The following is a 14,513-nucleotide window of genomic DNA, read 5'->3' as shown; positions in this document are numbered from 1 at the left end:
AGTGTATGTGTGTGCCTGCAAACACACAAAGCATTTCTAATCGAACATCCTCTGAGGAAGCAGTCTGACAATGCAGCTACAAGTTGGCCACAGGGGCTGTTGAAGGTAACACAGTCTGATGTTCTCTGCGGGATTTCTGAGAGACTAAAGAGGAAACGCCTTCAATACAAAGAACCTTGAAAAAATAACTTTTTTTTTCTCATGCACAAGGAACAATACGCATGACGTAATCAGAAAGCAGCTTACCATTCATGTCAGTCCAAAGTGACTACATGCTGTAAATATCTGGGTGCTGATAGAATTCAGCACAGAATAAATCTCATTCTAAAAGAAACTGTGTTTAAATTCTAGTCATCTAAAATCATTGACTATAATGACTATACTGACCATATCTGGATCAATGGTGTAATATCCAACAGTGTGACCCCAGGGCAGCCCCTCTACATCACACTGGATATTCACCTTCACAATGTTTCAGTAAACTGGACACATTATAGGAGTTCCTCTACATGTTGTATGTATGTTTAACTTTTACTGGGTAATTTTACACATCACTGATTAAAATGGGCACCTTTGCTGAAAATGCTGGCAAATATATTACCTATATTTCCTAACCATGCTCTCTGCCATTTGTGCAAAATGCTTGCAAACCTGTTGATGTCAACTATGCAAGGATTTGTCTTTCTGCAAGTGTCTTACAGAGAAGTTAGACAGCAGCAGCATTTTAAGTTATGTTTAGCAAGCATAGCAAAAAAAACAACAACAAAAAAACAAAAAGTGGTGCTCAAAAGAGGAAGCAGAGAGAGAGAGAGAGCGCAGGATGAGTGTACCACTACAACTTCGGATTATCTGAGCTGAGCACAAGGTCTGAACGATGAAAGATAAAGTTCTCATGGATGAGTGCTTTGTGTTTTTGTAAAGTTTAGGTGTTGATAAAGGGTATTCTTACTGTGATACCTGCTTTCACGCTTCTGACCTAGGTGTTGCCAAAACACCTCAAACACTTCCTTCAAAAAAATTATGTCATGATAACCACAGAGAATGAGAGTCTCATTTAAACGACAACTACTGCTATGTATTGTGCATACAGAAGGTATTCAAAATGTTTATCTTAATAACAATGATAATGACAAAATGACAAAAAAAGAAGTTGGCTCGTAATTCTTGCCATCAAAAAGATTGCACCCAAGTATTCTTTTTTAAAGCACCTCTGACAGCCTAAAATTTTTGTGAGTATGATGCTACAAGCTTGGTATTCCTATTTTTGGGCAGTTTTTCCCATTCACCTTTGTAGAACCTCTTAAGCTCCATCAGGTTTGGGGAGCATCGGTGCACAGCCATTTTCAGATGTCTACAGAAATGTTCAACTGGGTACAAGTCTGCGGTCTGGCTGGGTCACTCAAGGACTTTAACAGAGTGGTCCCAAAGCCACTCCTTTGACTGCTTAGGGTCGCTGTCCTGTTGGAAGATGACCCTTGGCCCCAGTCTGAGGTCAAGTGTACTCTGGAGCAGATTGCCATCAAAGATGTCTCTGTGCATTCCTGCATGGATCTTTGCTCGCCAGTGTCCCAGTTCCTGCTGACAAAAAACATCCCCACAGCATCATACTCCCGCCATCATTTGGAAGCGTAAACAGGATTCACCTGAACTCAGTTTTGAGTATCACAAGAAATGCTGTGAATACTTATGTAAGAGTTATACTGGTGTTTGTTTGTCTGTTTTTTCATTCTTAATAAGTTTGCAAGATGAAAAATGAATTTAATCCACTTTGGAATGAGGCTGTGACAACATGTGGAATAAGTGAAACGCTGTTGTTGTCACGCCTATAACCTATTGATCTATTGGCAAACCAAGACTTTGAAATGACAGCGACAACACCTACTACACACTTTACCTAACTAACTTTCTTACATGGCACTTTCTGACAAATCTGCCACAAATTCCAGGATTTCATGGGATATAACTCCCTATAATATCACAAATAGTTTAATCTGGTCCAGTATTCCTGAACTATATTACACAATCATAAGTGTGCAGTGATTACATCTGCAGCAACTTGGAGTTTCTTTCTAGCCCAACTCTAAATAATGTATGTGTCCAGTGATAAGCATATTTAATCATAAATTAAATAATTCACACCCAACCCTCCCAGTCCCATTCTTTATTGTCCCAATTCAAATTTAAATAGGTTTCCACCTGTCTTCTTGATAGTAAAACCTTCCTTGTCCCAGTTCTTGATCAACAGAATAGTACAGACATGCCTAATTGGGTGACCTTGATATAAAGGTCATCCAATGTAGCCACTCCCGTTTCTTTCCAGTTTTTCCATTATGAAATGGGGTTTTGCCCAAACATGGCTTTGGGTTCGAATAGATAGTGGATGAGATGTTTAAGTATGGTTGTAAATTAAACATCTGAGCCACTTTAATCCAGATTGCATTCAGATAAGCAATTACTGGCTGATATTTTACTGCTTTAGCCAGTCTAGAAAAAAGACTCTGCAATGCTTGATACTGGGACTATACGATGATATTCAATACCATACAAAGGTAGGTCTCTCTAAGGGGTAATCTTACTTGTATTTGAATTCTAGTAATCTAAAGTGGTTTGCGTGTTAAAAAGTCATGAGTCATGCTCTTTAGAGGGAAGAGTGCAACACCTGGGTGTTGGTTGGTTCTGTTTGCGGTGAGTATTACTTCTTGTTCCTGTCACAGTGTTGTTTTTGTGTAGCTTATCTGCGTACCTTATTTAATTTAAAACTTAAAGATAACGTCTTATTTCATAGTGTAATCTTTACGTGCTTCATCCAAAGCACACGTTTAGGGATTCGCTAGCTGAGGTTAGCTCCTAGCCTGGCCAATTTGCAAGCAGTATAGCCTCTTCAACTCCTGCACTTTCCTGCTCATTGTGTCAGATGTTTAGTTACTCCTTGGCGCCTTCAGTAACAATGATACTTGTAATAAATTTATCCTGTTTGTCTTTCTGGAGGCCAGGATAACTGAACTGAAGAACCAGGCTTTGCAACCTTGTAACCAGTGCAGCCGAAGGTAGCGTAAGCCCTGTTAGCTCTCCCCCGGAAGATTGTCCCAAGCACCAGGAAAACAGGATGGCTAGGTGACGGTGAGGAGGAAGCATAGTCCTAATCAGAAACTCCCAGGACACTACCAACCTATTCATGTGTCTAATAATTTTTTCCCCATGCAGCAACATAGGTCACTAAAATTAATATCAAGTTGGTGTGCAACTTTGCCAAAACAATGTCTGGTCTGGTCCCAGCCCAATCGAACCAGGAGTGACATGATTAGCATTTAGCTGCACATTCTCCTTAAATTGCTGCTGTCTGAGTGGTGTCCAAAAGACAATGTGGGGTTTATAGATAATTGGATAACCTTCTGGGGAAAAGCTGGTCTTGTTGGGAGAAACTGCATCCATCACACTTTGGATGGAGCAGCTCTCGTTTCTAGAAATCTGGCCAAATTTATTAACCCGCCCCCACAAAATGCCACTGTCCAGAGTTGGGACCAGGAAGTTCCAGTCATAAACATTATGTCTCTTTCTTTCAAGTCCCTGTTAGTACATGAATTAATAATTGATCAACAAATTGATTTACTCTGCCTGACAGAAAAGTGTTTACAGCATAATAATTATGTTAGTTTAAACACCCCTGAGTTATACTAATTGCTGGAGGGCGAGGGGAGCAATCTCCAACTTCAGCATGTTAATTAACCAAAGACCTAGTGTAGCTGCTGTCATAGGCAACTCGCGCATTTAAGTTCATATTATTAGATATTTAAAGTTGAAACAATAAGTAGTTGAAATATTAATAAATAAGAAATAAATAGTAATTCATGTTTCATTGATTAGATTCATATGTTTAAATGTGTTATTTGTGCTAATTGTGCAATTAGATGGGAACCTTTTCTAAAGTTCCGTCTGCTGTTGCTAAGAGGGCATTTTTTTGGCTGTCACACTCAGCAAGCTAATTAAGAGAAGAGCCACAAAGTTTGCACGTCTCCAGAAAGTTATGAAAGAGTGCCTTTTTTTGGGTCTTGCCACGATGTAAAGATTAAAGTTTTATTCCCTTTGAGTGAGGCCAATGAGGTAAATGTTTTATTTTGTTTCTTATCATTGTATGTGAATGCGCGAGTGTTGCGTGATATTCAAGTGCAGTTACCGCAGTGTGAAGTGTAATGTGCACTTTATTGAGCCTTTTGTTGGAATGTTTCGTCATATATAATGCTTAAGGACTTCATTAGGAATATTCATTTAAGTTTGTATTTCTTTTAGTTCTGACGGCATTGTATCGGCTGTGGTTGGACATCATTACATGTTAAGACATGTCGACATGTCGAAGAATCCTCCTGTCCGAAATAAATGTCAGTTAAAATGAAAAGAACAAGTTGAGCTTTGTTAAAACTCGTGGGGAGTAACACCTAGACAGTTTTTATTCATTTGAAAGCCGGATTCAATTGACTTGATTCAAAATGTAAAAATAATAATAATAATTATAATCATACATCATTTTAATCACATTCAAGATCATGTTCTGACATACGGCATATCACATATCTTTCTGAAAGCGCTGTAACTAAGTTTAAGGATATAATTCATCCACTGTTATCTTCTTCAGTGCTTTGATAATGCCAAAAAATGGAAAGAGTAGCTACCTGAACGCTACTCCCATAGAGGTTGATTATTAATAGTTTTACGTGTGCCTACAACTCTAGATGCTGCTCCAAATCAGAAGTACTTGACTCCCTGGTATAACTATGAAGCCTGCACCTTAAAGCAGATAACTCATAAACTGGAAAACTGAAAATTTAGATGATCATTTAGCCAAGAAAGTTAGTTTGCTGCTCTATTTTTAAAAAAGCCCTCCGGTAAAGCTAGAAAATCTTGGTATTCATCACTGATTGAAGGAAATAAGAATAACCCTGGGTTTCTCTTCAGCACTGTAGCCAGGCTGACAAAAAGTCAGGGCTCTGTTGGGCCAAACATTCCTTCAACATTAACTAGTAATGACTTCATGCTAAGAGCAGTTCTGTTTCCATCATACATGCTTCCCTTAGGCAGTATCATTAGAAGGCATAGCATATATTTTCACTGCTATGCAGATGGCACCCAACTTTATCTATCCACGAAGCCATATACAACACACCAATTAGCACTGCAGGAATCTCTTAAAGACATAAAGACCTGGATGACCTCTAATTTTCTGCTTCTAAATTAGATCAAACTGAGGTTATTGTACTCGACCGTAAAAATCTTAGAAATGTGGTTTTTAGCCAGATGGTTACCCTGGATGGCAGTACCCTGGCCTCCATTAACTTTGTGAGGAATCTTGGAGTGATTTTTGACCAGGATATGTCCCTTCAATGCACACATTAAACAAATATGTAGGACTGCACTCTTCTATTTGCACAATATCTTTAAAATTAGAAACATTGCGGATTAATGCTGAAAAAATAGTTGATGCATTTATTATTTCTATGCTAGACTACTGTAATGTGTTATTATCAGGATGTCCTAAAATTCCCTGAAAAGCCTTCAGTTGATCCAAAATGTTGTGTTAGCGTAGTAGCAGTAGAGTACTGACACAGACTAGAAAGAGTGAGCATATTTCTCATATACTGGCTTCCCTTCATTGGCTTCCTGTTAAATCCAGAATCAAATTTAAATCCTGCTCCTCACATGCAAGGTCTTGAACAATCAGGCCCAATCATATCTTAATGACCCAATAGTAAAGTATCACTCCATTAGAGCTCTTTGCCCTCAGACTGTGGGCTTATTAGTGATTCCAAGAGTATTTAAAGTAGAATGGGAGGGAGAGCTTTCAGCTTTCAGGCCCCTCTTCTATGGAACCAGCTTCCAGTTTGGATTTGGGAGACAGACACTAACTCTACTTTTAAGATTAGGCTTAAAACTTGCATATTTCCCTTTCTTACGCTGCAATAGGTCTAGTCTGCTAGGGGATTAACCTAATGCATTGAGTGTTTCTTCTTCAGTCACCTTTCTCACTCACTATGTGTTTAAACTCCTCTCTGCATGTAATTATTTGGTATTACTAATCTCTGGCTCTCTTCTGCAGCATGTCTTTGTCCAGTCTTTATCCACTCACCCCCAACCAGTTGCAGCAGATGGCTGCCCCTCCTCTGCTTGAGGTTTCTTCCTGTTAAAAGGGAGTTTTTCCTTCCTACGTTTGCCAAAGTGCTTGCTCATAGGGCATCATATGATTGTTGGGGGTTTTCTCTGTTTTCTTTGTGTTATGTATTGCAGGGTCTTTATCTTACAAAATAAGGGGCCTTGAGTCAACTGATGTGATTGAATAGCAGTCATTTCAAGTCACGTTTCTTGTAAACAGTATATCCATTTTTTTTTAAATTCTCCTTCAGGTGTGGCATTCGTCATAGTTGTCATGGAATCCATTAGTTTTTAGTTACTAGACATTTTCTTCCTGTGCCCTCTGTGCATTCCTGTCTCTCTCTTCTTACTTATTGTTACTCTTCATGTTTCTCTATTGGTTGTTTTATCTTCCCGTCTTACTTTAAAGTTAGATATCTTCCCCTTATCTGCCTTCACTTAACCCAACAATCGATCCCTATCAATCAGGCCGAGCAGTCACATGAAGGTGATTATCAATAAATCAACCAGGATTTACGAGTCCACCTACGAGCGTCCTCACATAAAAGAAGCAGTGTTGGCAGTATATGACCAGTCAGAAACATATACGGGTCTCCCAGCAGCAGAGTGGTATAAAAAATGAAAAGGGTACGCAAACATTATTATCTATCTAGTTATAGAGCTGTGTGTAAAAGGGTTAAGTGCAGAAACAAAGTATTAAAAGGCACTCTGTGAATATGTTTTCACTAAGCACTGAGATCAGTAAGACCAGAAAAGTGCTATATTAATGCGGACACTCAGCTATGTATAGGAATATAAGGTCTGGAAGTACTGTAAAGGTGCCCTGTTTTATGATCATGTCACTATATTAAGGCTTACAGAGAAATGCAATTGATTTAAACTTGCTTGCAGGAAATATAAAAAAGAAAAAGAAATAAATTAGCTCTGAAAAAAAATCTATTTCTTAGTTGATGCCAATCTAAAAAAGACATCAAAGACATACACTGACTGGCCAGTAGGTGGTGATTTGGTGTGTGACAATCATGTGTCTTGAACATAACGTGCTCCCGAGAAGGTTAGGTTTGCAGTGCAGGTTACCATGGTAATGTAACATGCGAGCCAACTTTTAATACTGAAACAAGGGTTAACCCTGAAGTTATGTAGCTACTCACAACGGCCCTAATCCAGCTCTGTAGAACAGGACTTTGTATTTTGCTTTTGTCAAACTGTTTGTTTGTGCTCTTTGTGTTTTTCTACATTTCTTTGTGCTTTTAACTCCTATGTTCTTATGATGCTCATTTTTTATTATTAGTTTAGCCTGCCTCTGTAGGTTCAGGGGGATGATGTGGGTCTCAGCTTTGACCCAGAGTCTCCAAGAAGACAACACATTGACACTACAGAGATATTTGATTACATGTTAATGCTTAAACATTGGTTAAACTTTTGCAATGAAGTTGCAGTGAAGTTAAAATTAAATTTTTTGCAACTTCATTTCAGTTTTTGGTTTTAATATCAGTCTTGTGTCTTTGTTTCCGTATGGCACCAAATATCTGGAGGTTTGTTTAATAATGTGGATGTCTTTATGATCTTTGTGACACAAATTCAATTTTACTTCTATATTTACTTCTATTTTACTTCTATATATTAATTCACAACAACAGTTGCCTCAAAACCCAACCCAAACATAATGATGAGTTTACTGTACTGAAATGGCATCCATAATCACCAGAATTTAATCCAACAGTGAACCTTTGGGATATTCAAATGACAAATCTGCAGCAACTGTCTGATGCTGTCGTGTCAATATGGACCAAAATGTCTAAGGAATGTTTCCAGCCCCTTGTTGAATCTGTTGAAAACAACTGAGGCAGTCCTGAAGGCAAAAGATGTATCTAATAAAGTGTCTTGTGAGTGCACACATTAGAGAATATGTTGTTGTATATTAGAGTAATTTATTGCATGTGCTGCATTTTGTCATCTGCCTTCTCAGACTTTGGTTCATCAATGCTGTAACTCGCAGACAATCCCTCCACAGTTATCAATGGCAGACTGAACTATCAGTGTGTGTGTGTGTGTGTGTGTGTGTGTGCTTGGCCTGAGATAACTGGGGTCAGGAAGGCACCAATCATAGGACAACCAATGAAATATTTATAGGAATACAACACTAGAAGGTTTTACTGTACAGAGCAAATTCACTGTATATAACTGTGACGACAAGTCCACACACACGAGTTCAAGACATCACCAAGAAGATATAACAATAAAGAAAGTGTCTACACAAGGACCAGTTCTTCTTTTAGTTTATTCATGTTTATTTTTAACCATGAGGTGATTTTAACCACCCTCACTGACAATCCTGTGTGGAGTATTGTTCTCTTCCTGGGATCTAGTCCTAATTGGGGTTTTTTGTTAATACAGTTTGACATTTAGGTTCTCTTAATGTTCCACACACACTCACAACTGAAATGAAGTCTAAATAAAGGTTTACATTATTAGCGACTGTTTTTAAATCTAAAAAATCTTGACCTCCAATTGCTGCAGACGAGCAAGTGAACTGATATATCCCAATCTACGATATTTCCTGTGTCTTTTGTGGTCAATTCTCTGGATAAACAAATGTGTATTGTTTCTACTATAGAGCTATACAGCCAACTTAGAGAGATTAGCTCTGAAGACAGGTAAGCTGCATATACTGGTATGTAAGTTTTCCATCCATCACCGGGATACACAACAGGATTCTGTGGTATGATGTCCGTCTGGAGTTAATTAGAAAAGCTATAGTGGTTTCCTGTACACTTACTATGCATCTTACAAAGCTTATTGCTAGCTAAAGAGACATTTTATTGATTAACAGGAAGCAACACATGACGCACCATTTCTTCTCTATCTTGGAAGGCGTCAGCTGAAACCATACTGGTAATAGCCCACAGGAGAAGTGTATTTAATTTTGAGTCTGTTGCTCTGGTGGCGCACAGACACAGAAAAATAAAAAAAAAACTAAAAAAAACTGTTTAATACTGTAAGGCTTCACCTAGCCGTCTGCTGGAACTCCTAGATGTCTGGTGGATGCAAAATATTGATCCAACAGAGCATTTATTTGAGATAATATTATTATGCAACACTGGTGTTGTCTGCCTTGCGCTAGAAAGAAACGATGATGGTACCTGAGGCTTCCAGTGGAACATTTCAGATATAATGTGGTTTTAAATATGCTCTTAAGGTAATAGCACCTAGGTTATGGGAAATTAATAAAAATAAACAGTCGTGATGACAGAGACATTGATTTGAAATGCATTTTGAGCCGACTAAACAATGGCATGTCGCTCCTCGGTATTTTCTCACCAGCTAAGCTCTTTCAGGATTTCAGAAATTTAACATTTAATTTTCTTTTTACATAAATACAAAAACCTATTTAAAGTGTATACCAAACTGATTTTGAATCTAGTTTTTGAAGCTACTTTAAACTGTGGCTCATTATTGCACTGAGCTAATAATAATGGCATAAGCTTTTTACTAGTTTAAAATGTCAGTAACCTTCGTGAAATTTGTTTGAGTTGTCCACAGAGGGAATACCTAATTGTGTTGAATATAAGTACCTTGCATAAAATTATATAGCTTCCATGTCATGTTACTTACTGGTTTAAAATCTTAAATGTGCAATTGCACGGCCCACAAGCTGCACACTGTGTGGTAAGGTTTTGTCAGTAATGTGAAAAATACAATTTACAGGTGTAAAGTTGACATCAAAGACATGCTAGGTTATTGTGGCCTTGGCCAGTTTGTTGCATCCATGGATCCAGCATGGTAGCTGCCCCGTTATTGTAGTTTCCCAATAGGGATGAATAAATATATCTAATTTGTTCCTCTTAGCAACAAGGCCAAGTTTAAAGATGGATGTGGTCCAATTCATGAGTATAACATGGTGATGGGTTCACTCAAGGGACCTACAGTCTATATGCCATCCATTCTCTTCCGCATGTCCAGTTCAGGGTTGCAGGGGGGCTGGAGCCCATCCCAGCTGTAATAGGGCGAGAATACACCTGCTGCAGGGCCAACACAGAAAGACAGACAACCATTCATACCTATGGCCTATTTAGATTTATTAAAATAAAATAAAAAATAATAATTAATAAAAAATGTACAGATGGAATCAAAGGGATAAGGATTAGGATTCAACTTTATTGTCATTACACATGTATAAATACAGAGTAACGAAATACAGTTTACATCTAATCAGAAGTGCAACGAGCAGTAAATGCAACAAGAGCAGATTAAATATAGGTAAGGGTAGTATAAAAGGTGGGAACAGTTATGTACAAATAAGTAGTGCTGTCAGTGTTAATCTTGTTAAAATAACGTTAACTCCATAACCACATTAACGCGGCAAATCTCCGTTAGCGAGTCGCACCGTGCGTGGGGCTGCATGACGCTAATGTGTTAATGAGCTAACCGCGTTGACGCCGTGCAGCCCCACGCACAGGGCGATCCGCGCTAACTCGCTAACATATATTTGCCGCGTTAATCTGGTTATGGTGTTAATGTCATTTTAACAAGATTAACGCTGACAGCACTACAAATAAGTTAAGTATACAGAGGTTTGTATTGCTACACAGAGAGCAAATATACAGATGTACTACGGACAAATGTACAGATGTACTGATATACAGCTGAACTGTACAGCATACAGATGTTCTATAGTGCTATACAGACAGGCAGATATACAGATGTACTATGAACAAATATACAGATGTGCTACATATTCCGATGTACCGATGTGTGGTTAACAGATCTAGTGCCATGAATATATCTACAGTAGTGGAAGAGTAGTGCTCTGAACAGACTATAATAGTGAACAGTGTAAGTGTAAGTACGTACTATAACAGAGACTATGCTATGTCAGTGTCCTAAACTATAGCAGTCCCCAATGTGAGCATACAGTGAATGTTGAGAATGAATGACAATTATGATCATGGTCACTGGGAGGGATAAGGGGGAGGAGGAGTGGTTAAGTGAGTGTGGGGGAAAGGTTCAGCGGAGGGCTGAGTTCACAAGGGTGACAGCTGTGGGGAAGAAGCTGTTCCAGTTTTAACCTGCTGTAGCACCTTCTACAGGACCCTTCTGGAGGGGAGAAGCTGGAAGAGTTGATTGGCAGGATGAGAGGAGTCCCTGAGAATGATGTGTGCTCGGCGTACACATGTCTTCTTGTGGACATGCTCAATGGCAGGAAGTGGAGTCCCTGAGATGCGTTGGGCAGTTTTCACCACCCGCTGCAGTGCCTCGCGGTCAGCAACAGAGCAATTCCCATACCAGACTGTGACACAGTTGGTCAAGATGCTCTCTATTGCACAGCGGTAGAAGTTACCCAGTATGTCAGTAGACAGGTGGTTCTTCTTCAGTGTCCTTAAGAAAAAGAGGCACTGATGGGCCTTCTTGACTGGGCTGGAGATGTTAGTTGACCAGGACAGATTTTCAGAGATGTGGGTCCCCAAGAACTTGAAGGTGGAAGTCCGTTCAACAGCCGTGCCATTTATGTAGATGGGGACATGGGTGTCTCTCTTCTGCCTCCTTAAGTCCACAATGAGCTCTTTGGTTTTGCTGGTATTCAGGAGCAGGTTATTGTCAGTGCACCATACAGCTAGGTGCTTTACCTCTTCCCTGTAGTCAGACTCATTGTTGTCACTGATGAGACCAATCACTGTGGTGTTATCCAGAAAATTGATGATGGAGTTTGATCTATACCTAGGCTGCAGTCATAGGTGAAAATGGAGTAGAGAAACGGGCTCAGCACACAGCCCTGTGGAGTGCCGGTGTTGAGTGTGATGGTGGTAAAGCAGTTATGGCCTGACCTAATATGCTGGGGTCTATTGGTCAGAAAATCCATGATCCAGTTACAGATAAAGTTGCAAGAGTCCAAGATCCATATTTTTAGTGATCAGTTTAGAGGGAATAACTGTATTATTGTAACTGTAATATTCTTGTTGTCCAGGTGTGAGTACACAGTAAAGCTCTGTGGATATAGCATTGTCTGTACTCCTATTGCTTCGATAGGCAAATTGGTGAGGATGTGTGTGCGTGTGTGTGTGTGTGTGTGTGTGTGTGTGTGTGGGGGGGGGGGGGGGGGGGGGGGGGATGTTTTGAGGTGTACCAGTACCAGGGCAAGTCGCTCAAAGCATTTCATAACTATGGGTGTGAGTGCTACAGGGCGATAGTTGTTCAGGCACGTTGGTGATGAGTAGGGATGGGTATCGTTTAGGTTTTATCCGATACCGGTGCCAAACCGGTACTTTTCAAACGGTGCCGGTGCTTAAACGGTGCTCAAACCGGTGCTTAAAGAATGGAGAACACAAAATTGGTTCAAAAACCTCTCCTGTTCAGCTGTTTTTTTGTAAAAAGATAACAATGTTAGCCTTTTCTGCAGCTATAGGGCATATATGGTATCACTCTTGGCTGGAAGCAGTGCTTAAACAATGGAAAAAACACAAACTTTGTCCAAAAACCTCTCATGTTCAACTGTTTTCCACTTTTTCTTTGGTCATTTTAGCCTTTTTGGCCAGGGTGAAGGGAGTATCTGCCATCAAACAAGAAGACAGCCGCATGTAGCTATGATGGTGTTTGCTAGTTCACCTTACATGCATTAATGTAATAACGTGGTTAGCCTACTCAACGTAAATTATACACGAACAACATTAAGCTACTCACGCAGAGAAGAACGGCTGCTGCTGCCATCATCATCCGTCATCATTTCTGCTACACTGGCAGGGCTAGGGGCCAGGACTCTCCTCTTCGGGTTTTTGGGGGATGTTGCTAACTCCGGGTCAGATAACAGGCACCACACCCGCAGTAGATGTGCTCGGTGTGAGGTCTCGCAGCAAGCTATCAAATACGGCGCATTTCTCGGCTTTTTAAAAAAACGCTATGCGTTGCCAGGTGTTTCATCGGATTTGAGGTGTTACCTCCTTTGACAGTATCACAGTATCAGCTTAAAGCACTTGTTGCAGGCTGCTGAGTTTGCATATTTTACTATGAAGTACAGCCAGACTTTTGACCGCTTCGCCTTGGGCATTTTTAATCTGTAGCTCTGCTCTAAAAGAACGTACGTACCTGGACCCGCCTACTATCCTCGGAAACGTAAAATGATTGGCTAGAATCTAAAGTGTATCACAGCTCAGGAAAAAAAAGCACCGAAATAAAGCACCGAAATGTGCGCTGCTTTTCGGTCTGGTTACTACCGTTTATGTCAGAACCGGTGCCATCATGGCACCGGATACCGGTACCCATCCCTAGTGATGAGTGTTTCGGCACTGGCACAATGGAGGTGGTCTTGAAGCATGCTCGTACTACTGCCTGGGCAAGCGACAGGTTAAACATGTCTGTAAAGACCCCTGCAAGCTGTTCAGCAAATGCCCGAAGCACACGTACAGGAATGCCATCAGGGCCAGCAGCCTTGCAAGCGTTGATACTGCTCAGTGCGTTATTGACATCTATGATGGTAAGAGTGAGGGTATAGCAGTCATCAGAGGGTAGGGTTTTGGCAGACTTTTCCTTGTTGTCCTTGTTAAAATGAGTGTAAAACTCATTTAGCTCACTGAGGGAGGACACATTCATGGCTGTCTGTGTGGAATTGCTGGCCTCCTGCTCGCAACTTTCAGTAACAAAACTGACACTGTGACTCTTTAGTAAATACAGCAGCGGACATCCGTAAATCTGGTCTTAAGTGTTCATTCTTCCCCAAAATTCCAACATTTGTAATGAAGGGCTATCGTTTACATGCTGTTCTCATTTTAATGATCTGCATAAAACAGCAGAGTTGTAGTGAATTGAGGTGTGTCTCCATCTTCTGCAAATTGTAGTTTCAACACGGTGGACGCATAGCTTAATATTGTTAAAGACACTGATCAAGATTGTTTGGATTCTCAGCCCACCACCTTCCCCCTTCCCTAAGTCTAAGTTATCAATTCTCCTGCTCACTTTTCCTCAAACTCAATGATATTTTCAACCTCAGGTAGGAAAGGTGAGTAAGAGAATAGTAAGAAGAAAAAGGAAATGGAGGAGGAGGGGTGAAAATGTGAGAGATACAATAACATCTGTGATGTGTAATAACTATATTTACACTTAATGCAATGACATTTTATCATAACTGCTGCTAAACGGGCAACATTTGACAAATTTTGCAGCACAGACATCATATAAATAAATTTTAGCGATTACGCTGTTCTGTGTAACATGCTTTCCTCTGTAACACATCTAAATTACTGCATTGGCTGCATCTTGCCAGTTTGCCAGTTTGTGGTTTAACTGAATTTCTTCTGACTCTAACTTCAAACATGGTTTCACAGCAGTGTTGCACAGATGGATTTCTCTGTCAGCACAAACGTAAAAAGCGCTAACTTCAA

General features: G+C 40.0%; 1 pseudogene; it reads left to right on the top strand.

The window, feature by feature from the left end:
- The first annotated feature begins 2,526 nt into the window (after positions 1–2,526).
- LOC146383874 (uncharacterized) lies at positions 2,527–6,410 on the top strand (annotated as a pseudogene).
- The last annotated feature ends 8,103 nt before the right edge of the window (positions 6,411–14,513 follow it).

Source organism: Perissodus microlepis, chromosome 7, assembly GCF_051167445.1.
Source record: "Perissodus microlepis isolate ML-2025 ecotype Zambia chromosome 7, ASM5116744v1, whole genome shotgun sequence".
Taxonomy (NCBI): domain Eukaryota; kingdom Metazoa; phylum Chordata; class Actinopteri; order Cichliformes; family Cichlidae; genus Perissodus; species Perissodus microlepis.
This window is presented reverse-complemented; position numbering and strand designations above follow the sequence as displayed.